The sequence below is a fragment of the Talpa europaea genome (genome assembly GCF_964194135.1).
Source record: "Talpa europaea genome assembly, chromosome: 7".
NCBI classification, from domain to species: Eukaryota; Metazoa; Chordata; class Mammalia; order Eulipotyphla; family Talpidae; genus Talpa; species Talpa europaea.
The window spans coordinates 109,948,545-109,956,247 of NC_140074.1; positions in this window are offsets into that span (position 1 = coordinate 109,948,545).

The window sequence follows — 7,703 nt, forward strand, 5'->3', positions numbered from 1 at the left end:
GGAAGAATGTGGTGGGAGAGAAGCAGATCCAGGCAAACATGAGGTCATGCCACTGGTAGAGGGGTATGAAAAAGGGGAAACAGTTTCTGCAGCCAGGGGCACAGAACAAAGGACATGGGCTTCAGAGTGTAAGAGGCCAACAAGGGGTCTCTGTGGTGTTTAGATATTCACCCACATCTTTGTCATGCTCAGTGCAAAAACCCCTTTCCTAGTTCTTCGGTTTGCAGTAAAATGTGGAACTTTCCCTGGAGATGAACCCCTGAATAGAAGCAGAGCCACAGCCTTTGCCCCTCAATTGCCAGGCTGGCCCACAATCCCATGCTTCTATTCACATCTTTCCTATGTCATAATGCCCTTTCTGCTTGGTAGACTCCTATTCATTCTTCAAAACCCAGGCCAAATGGCAACCTCCTCTGTGAAGTTTACCAGATTTCTCTAGATAAAGCCGAATCATTCCTTTTCTGTACTCTCAAAGCACTTTACTCATGTGTCACTATTTCATCTTTGTTTCCCCCCATCAGTGCTCTATCTTATTTGTTTCTGTTTTTCCTGTGCCCAAGCCTAGTGCTGGATCATGGTAGATGTTGAATACATGCTGAGTGAATTCAATTCCTAGAGCAAAGAAGTTCAGCCTCTGGAGGTCCAGAGAGAGAGGGTGATGATGGTCACTTAGCAGGTTTCCCACGTATCAGTGTGAGAATTCACTAATCACCTGAAAACTGTGTTAAATGAAGATTCTGACTAAGGGAGCCTCATGAGTCTGCATTTCCACTCCAGGTGATGCCGGTGCTTCTGATCTGCAGACCACACTCTGAGCACCGGAGTCTGGCTCTCATGCTTGCTGAGAAATCACCAAGGAGTCACCAGGAAGGTCTGAGCAGGGAAGGAAGCAGTGAGAATCTTTTCCATGAATGGCAGTGTGGTAAGATGAACCAGCAGGAAACACCCAATCAGCCCAAGAATGCTCAATTTGATTTTTTTCAGTAGCTCCAGAATTAAGAGGAGAATGGGATGGGGCAGTGGGATTTAGCTCTTATCAAGCCTTTTACTGCAGAATCAATCTTCCACCTAAGTCCCACAGCTTGGAATACCCAATAACAGAAAGATCAATAGGATGCAGCCACTCAACACCCCCAAATGAAGCCCATCTAATATTGCTGCAATCTGTGCATCCTATTGAGAGCCAGGTGCCCACAGGGCTTTGGAGGCAACTGGGACTAGACATTCAGGGCCAACCAGGTGTTCAGATCTGCTGTAGATAGCAGGTCTAAGATGCTGCAAACAAGGTGAAGATCTTAGTGCCTTTGCTTAGGGAACCCCTCGAAAGACTGCAAAGTTTTCACTGCTGTGAAGAGGTCATATGTATCACCTGAGTCTCAACACCACTGACCTGCCACCATGGCAGCCGAATCTGTCACAAAAAAATGCCCAGTGGCGACAAGTCCAAACCTAGTACAAAGATTTCGAGAAGTCTTTAGGAAATGTCATCATAAACATTGTATAAACCAGGAAAGATGCAGTGAAAGTGGTGAATCTTACCTGCCAAGTACCTTGGCCTTCTGCTTGGTAGCTGCAGGGAACTTGCTCTGCTTGGAGGTGCCTTTATGCCTGCGGCCAAGACTTTATTTCTGGGAAAGGTACACAAGCAAAGACTTTGAGGGGCTGATGTGGGTTGGAGGAGACACTCAGGTTCAGCAGGAAACACCCTATGACTTCAGCAGCTGAACACGGGAAACTACAGAATGGCAAGGATTGGCTGATGCAACATCACTGATTGGATGAGGCCATGGCTGTTCCCCCCATTTTCCAGGTTAGGTGCACAATCCTGCCTTGTCAAAACTCCAGTCCCTGACCAGGCTTGTCTTTGTTAGGCCCCTAATGGGATCCAAATAGCTCTTAAATGAGAAGCTATTAAATGTCCCTCTTCCCCATTCACCACTCACTGTACTTTGCTCCCTCACTTGTATTTCACCTAATCCACTTGCAAGCCAGTGGATTTATCTTTCAGATTTAAGGTGGTTCAAAAACATTAACTTTTGGGGGGATCAAAATGTCTAGGCACTGCCCTTTTTTGGCCACCAGATAGATGACTAGGGTCCTGGACTTGTCAGGGTGCGAGGTGAAGTCCCTCCTTTGTCACTTTAGGGCCCTGGGCAAGTCACTTCACCTTCTGGTGCCTCATATTCCTTAGTTATAAAATTGATTGTTGGTTTAGATGATTCTTAGGAGATTCTACCATGCCTTATGTATAGTGGTCCCTTAAAAAACAGGGATATCTGGGAAATTATTGAGTTAAAGCCCAAATATAATGTCACATACCATCCTTCCCTCAGTGACTTTGAAAATTCAAGTTCATTAGAGCCATACAGGAAGGAAACAAAGTTTCAGAGAAAACCAAATTGCACAAATGTGAAATTCTTTCAGACAATTTAAAACATAAGCCTTTATGTAAAATTATACTTTGGGTTGAAAATATTCTGTGAGACTCTTCGAAAGTCTTGAAACAAAAACCACCCCCCTGCATTTACCTTCCAAAAAGTGATATCCCTTTTCTCCGGCTGATGAAATGTACTTAAAAGCTGCTTTTCTTGTGATGAATCCAGGCAAAATGAACTGGGTGTCTCAGAAGGCAGCTATCCTGGAAAGGTGAGTGAGGGACTTCTGGTTCTTCTTGTTTCCTTTGGAAGAAAATTTTGTTCCCCAGCCAAGCATTGTTTTGCTTTGTCTAGTCATCCCCTGAATTTTGGAGCATGCTTCTCAAGGCTCTCGCCAAGACCCAAATTTCATGGAACTTGACCTAGTTGGTTCTGAATGGTTTCAAGATAGAATTTCCATCTGGAAGACCCTGCTGGGTATCACTCCCTTTATGTATGTAACATACAGTGAGCTTCAGGGGTGTGTGTAAAAGCGAAATGCAGGTCTTACTGTCCCTGGGTCTTGATCATGTTATGACATGATGTGATATGTCCTGTGTTTGACCTTTTTGTAATGGGCAGAAAGCTAAAAAGTCCAACAGATTCTCATGTATCAGTGCATAGATTTCAAGATATTTTAGTAATAGCAACAGAGAGTACCCAAGGAATTTTATCACTGTTACATGGTATACACACACACACACACACATACACACACATACATACACACTTTTTCCAGGAACACGCAATGTATAAATGAGGCTGACCTCAGACATGGCCCGCTTTCCACTCTCCCCTGCAGGAAGTAGAATTTTGCATGTTGCACACACAATCTTTGGATGATATAAGGGACACTCATGGTCAGTAACAAAGCGACAGCTCTGTTTGTGTAAGGGTGTTGTAGCTCGCGCTCTGGGTGATGGCTTCCTAGCCATTCTCATCATTCCAGGCGCCATATTCCTTGGATACTAGCCAGTTCCTTCTTCAGCTGTTTTCACCCATCTTCCACTGCCTTGGCTGTCATTCACAGTTGGATGGTTTTGTTGGTTTTTTTTTTTTCTTTCCTGGCTAAAATGCATTTCCTCTTGTTGTTTTCCCAGAATACCAAGCAAATATACCTCTTGTCCATATGCCATGGCTCCATATGCCAATGTTTACTCTTCTGGGGACTCATCCACTTGTTCTGCTCTAGAGGAAGGAAGAACACAGGTGTTCTGACAAAGCCATCCTGTCCCCTGGAGGGGTATGGGGTTAATAAAATTTTTCTTAATGGTGCCCCTGGTAATAGAAACATTAGCCAAGAAGCCCCCTTCACAGTGAGCAGGGGTTTGTGGAAGAGAAAAATAATATCTGGGATGATATTTGCATCTTCCTCAGCAGAGAGGAAGAGGGTCCACTGTATTCTCTAAATATTTTTTAGTGGGCTATTCATCATTGTAGGGTGGCTTCTAAGGTTGGCATAACATTACGGGCTTGAGTGGCAAAACTACACACTTCCAGAGGAGTGTTAGATTTAACAATGAGATTTTCCAATTAGTCACAGTATGTTGGGACTGAAGGACCAAGTCTTGTTCAAGGCTTCCCACTCCACCCCAAAACCAGACCAGCCAGGTAGGCAGAGGGACTTCCCAAGAACCACCCTGATGGAGTGGGTAGAGGGAATTCCCAAGAACCATCTGGTGGGATGGGCAGAATGCTGTCCTTCTCTTCATCAATTGACAATCCCTTTTTTTGGTCAAGGCCATTCTTCCATTTCCATTAACATTGCATCTCACCTTCCTTTCTTTTACCTCCTGCTTAGATATTTATTGAGTACTTAATATTATGTGCTTCCCGGTTTTTCCTTTTTTTTTTTACTTCTACTTCTCTTTCTTCCCAGTTAGCTTACAAATTATGAATGTCGGTAAGTTTGCTTAAAATGAAAAAGGTGTCAGATGTGTTCTCTATGTTTGCAGGGAAATGAAAGATAGGGCTGGGAAAGATCTCTGGCCGCAGAGATTAAGAGGCCCACCTTAATCTAAGTAGCTGGGCCCCCTGCATTGATAACCTCACTGTTAGCGTCCCCTGTCCAAACCCTAGAATTTCCCCTTGAATTCCAGCCCAGGACCCTGGGCACTGTAACTCCTGATAATTTAAGAGAGCCCAGTACAATTCAAAACATTACAGCTGAGAAATTCTTCAGGCTGCCTGAGCCTGGGTCATCTCAGGAAGCTTACAGGTTAGTGCAGCAAAAGACATGAAAAGACAATTGTTTATTTATTGAGCAAGTGTTTGCCACTGGGCACTTAAGTTCTGGGAATGTCTTAGGACTAAGAATAGACACAATTTTTGCCTTTAGAGTTAAATGCAAATTTTAAAAAATCAGGGGGCCTCCTTGATTTTTAGGGGTTATGTCTCAGTGCTGTCATTGCTACAGCCTGGGTTTAATCCCTGGCCAGGGAGTTGACCCACAGATGGTGCGGCAGACCTCTTCTGTCTCACCCACTGCTCCCTTTAGCAGTGTGTTTTAGTAGATTCGCTTGTTCTGCTCCCCAGTCTGTCTCTGGTGAATCCTCTCACCCTCCCGCGCATCTGGCCTGTACCCCAGTTCTTGTATTCATGAATAAATAAATCTAAAAAAAGAAAAAAAAGAAAGTTGACCAAGATATGCATAATATGGCCATGACCACAGTGGAATGGAAACCCCTGTCCAGGGCACAGGGACACTACTCTGAGTCCAGGAAGGGGGACGGGCAGGTCATGGTGACTGGCAATAATGACTGACATTGGCCTCTCATCAGCAATTATTCACACAAAAGTACAATACAATTAGAATAGATGTAACATATATCCAGTCTCCCACTATCCAGCTTTGTGTTGGCTATTTCCTCTGCCTGGGATGCTCATTCTCCAGATATCCATATGGTTTGTTCCCTGTTGATCTTTAGACAGTTGCTAAATATTTCAGTCTCCATGAGTATTTTCTGATTTCCTTTTCCTACAATTCTTATCACCCTTCCTTGCTTTGTTTTTCTTTATGGAACTGACTGCTCTATATGATACCATGTTTTACTTTGTTATTTGTTTTGTATCTATTTACCTTAACCATAAAGTAAATTCCAGAATTTAGAGAGGGAGGAGCTATAGAAGCCAATATCATCAATGTTCTGCTATTTGGTATACTCCTGCTGTTCCAAGTCTTGACTTGTCACTGAAGACCTGGCCTAACCTGTTGAGACACACTAGGTAGAATGGGGCTGCCCAAGATAAAAGGAATTAATTATAAGCTGAGAATGTTTCTTGGGAAAAAACATTTGAAATCTGCCTGGGTCATAGAGAAAAACTGCTTTAGAGCCTAACCTATTTTATCCTGCTGTGGACTACTGATAACATCGGTGTTGTAATACTCTGCAGCCCCACCTATTCTGCCTGTTGGCACAATGCCTGGAAGGAGCTGGATAAAGGTGGGGATGCTTACACTCTTGCTGCCCCAAATAAGTTGGGCTTAGCCCCATTTCCATCTAGTGTTTCTGGTAATCACCTCCCCCAAACAGAGTGCTACAAGTACGTGCCCTGCCCAGGTCCCCTCAACTAGCTTCTAAGCATTTTGACTGTCAAAGGCTCTGACTTGCACCCATGTCAGGACTGCTCTTGGTTTATGGGAGGTACTTAGCCCAGAGATGCCTAAGAGGTTCCATTCTGCTTCATCCAGGGAATCATTCAATACTCCCAGGAGCTCTGATTCTTAGTAATAGAGAATGGTAGTTAGAAACCAAGGTCTGGGTCCTGGGAGTGCTCATTTCTCCTGGGAGTGACTGATTCTAGGCAGTCTCCACGAACAGAGCTTGGAACTATATGTATGGATAGTAAGTAGCGCATGCATGCATACATATCTAAATTCATTTCTGACTCTACCTTATACATATTTAAAAAATACTCATGAGATTGTTAACTACAACTCTGATCTTGCACCACAGGGTGCATTCTTGCATTTGTATCTTGCATTATTTGTAATTTCTCAGTGACAAACATGGATCTGATTATCTATAATATATTTAACTGTTAAACACCAATAATCATATAAAATAGTTTTAGAATTGCTAAACTATACTCCCCTGAGAAACAAATTTACTACCAAATGTACAGTATTTGCAGTTGGTTCTTTTTGTCTTTAGCTTCCAGTTTCCAATCAAAACACTGCTTTCTAAAGCTATTTATGTTGGCTCCTTCCTTTCTCACTCTCTTCCATGTGAATCATTTGTAATACTGATTCCTTTTGTCATACTCTGAATTCTATTTTAGGTATCTCTCACAACCTGGCAAACAGCTTACAATTTATATCCAGTACAATCCACTTATTGTGATGCATAAGCTGCATAGGTTGTATACTTCCAGCTCCACAGTTCCAGGTAGACAGTCTCATCCCCCCACATTCCCTCACATTGGCTCCTTTATACTCACCCCCTCTTCCCAAACCCAACTCCAGGCAACCACTGATCTATGTTCTATCTCTAGTTTTTCTTTGTTCTAGAATATCATATAAAAGAAACCAGATTGTAGTCTTTTGTGTCTTTCACTTAGCATAAGGATTTTTGAGATTCATCCATGCAGTTTTACTTTGTTTTTATTGTGGAGTAGTATTCTAGTGTATAGAATTTGTTGAAATATTTACATGTTGGTAGACATCTAGCCTGGTAGTTTTTGTCCTTCTAGGAATTTATTTCCTTGAGACTATTTATCGGTATGCAATTGTTCATAGTAATCCCTCTTAATCCTTATTTCTATAAAGTCAGTAGTAATGTCCCCTATTTCGTTCTTGAATTATGGAGTAAACTGGTAGGTGGGAGGTTGAGAGAGAGGCAGAGCCAATATTCATTCACATTTCAAAAGACAGATGAGCTAGAATCCAAGTACCTTTACCAATTACTAGAATTGAACTTCAGCCAACCCTTAAGCAAGTCCTGGCCTTCACTAACTTAATCAATTAAATAGAAATAACTATACTTATTAAAAGATTTCTATGAAGATTAGGGACAATGCAAACAAAGCACCCATGCTGTATTAGATCCTAAATAAATGGTGCCATTATTATGGTAAATTCTTGGTATTTCACAACAGCAGCTGTGTTGCCCAGGGCACTTGATGCCATATAATCACACTGGCATGAGATCCCTGGGTTCAGAGGACAATTGCTTACTCTGTTGAGGGAGTAGCAAGTGTCAAAAGCTGTAACTGCTGACACAGGCAAGGTTAAGGGACCAAGACTCCAGATTATCGTGTGTTGTGCCTTTGACAGCAGGCGGTTCAACA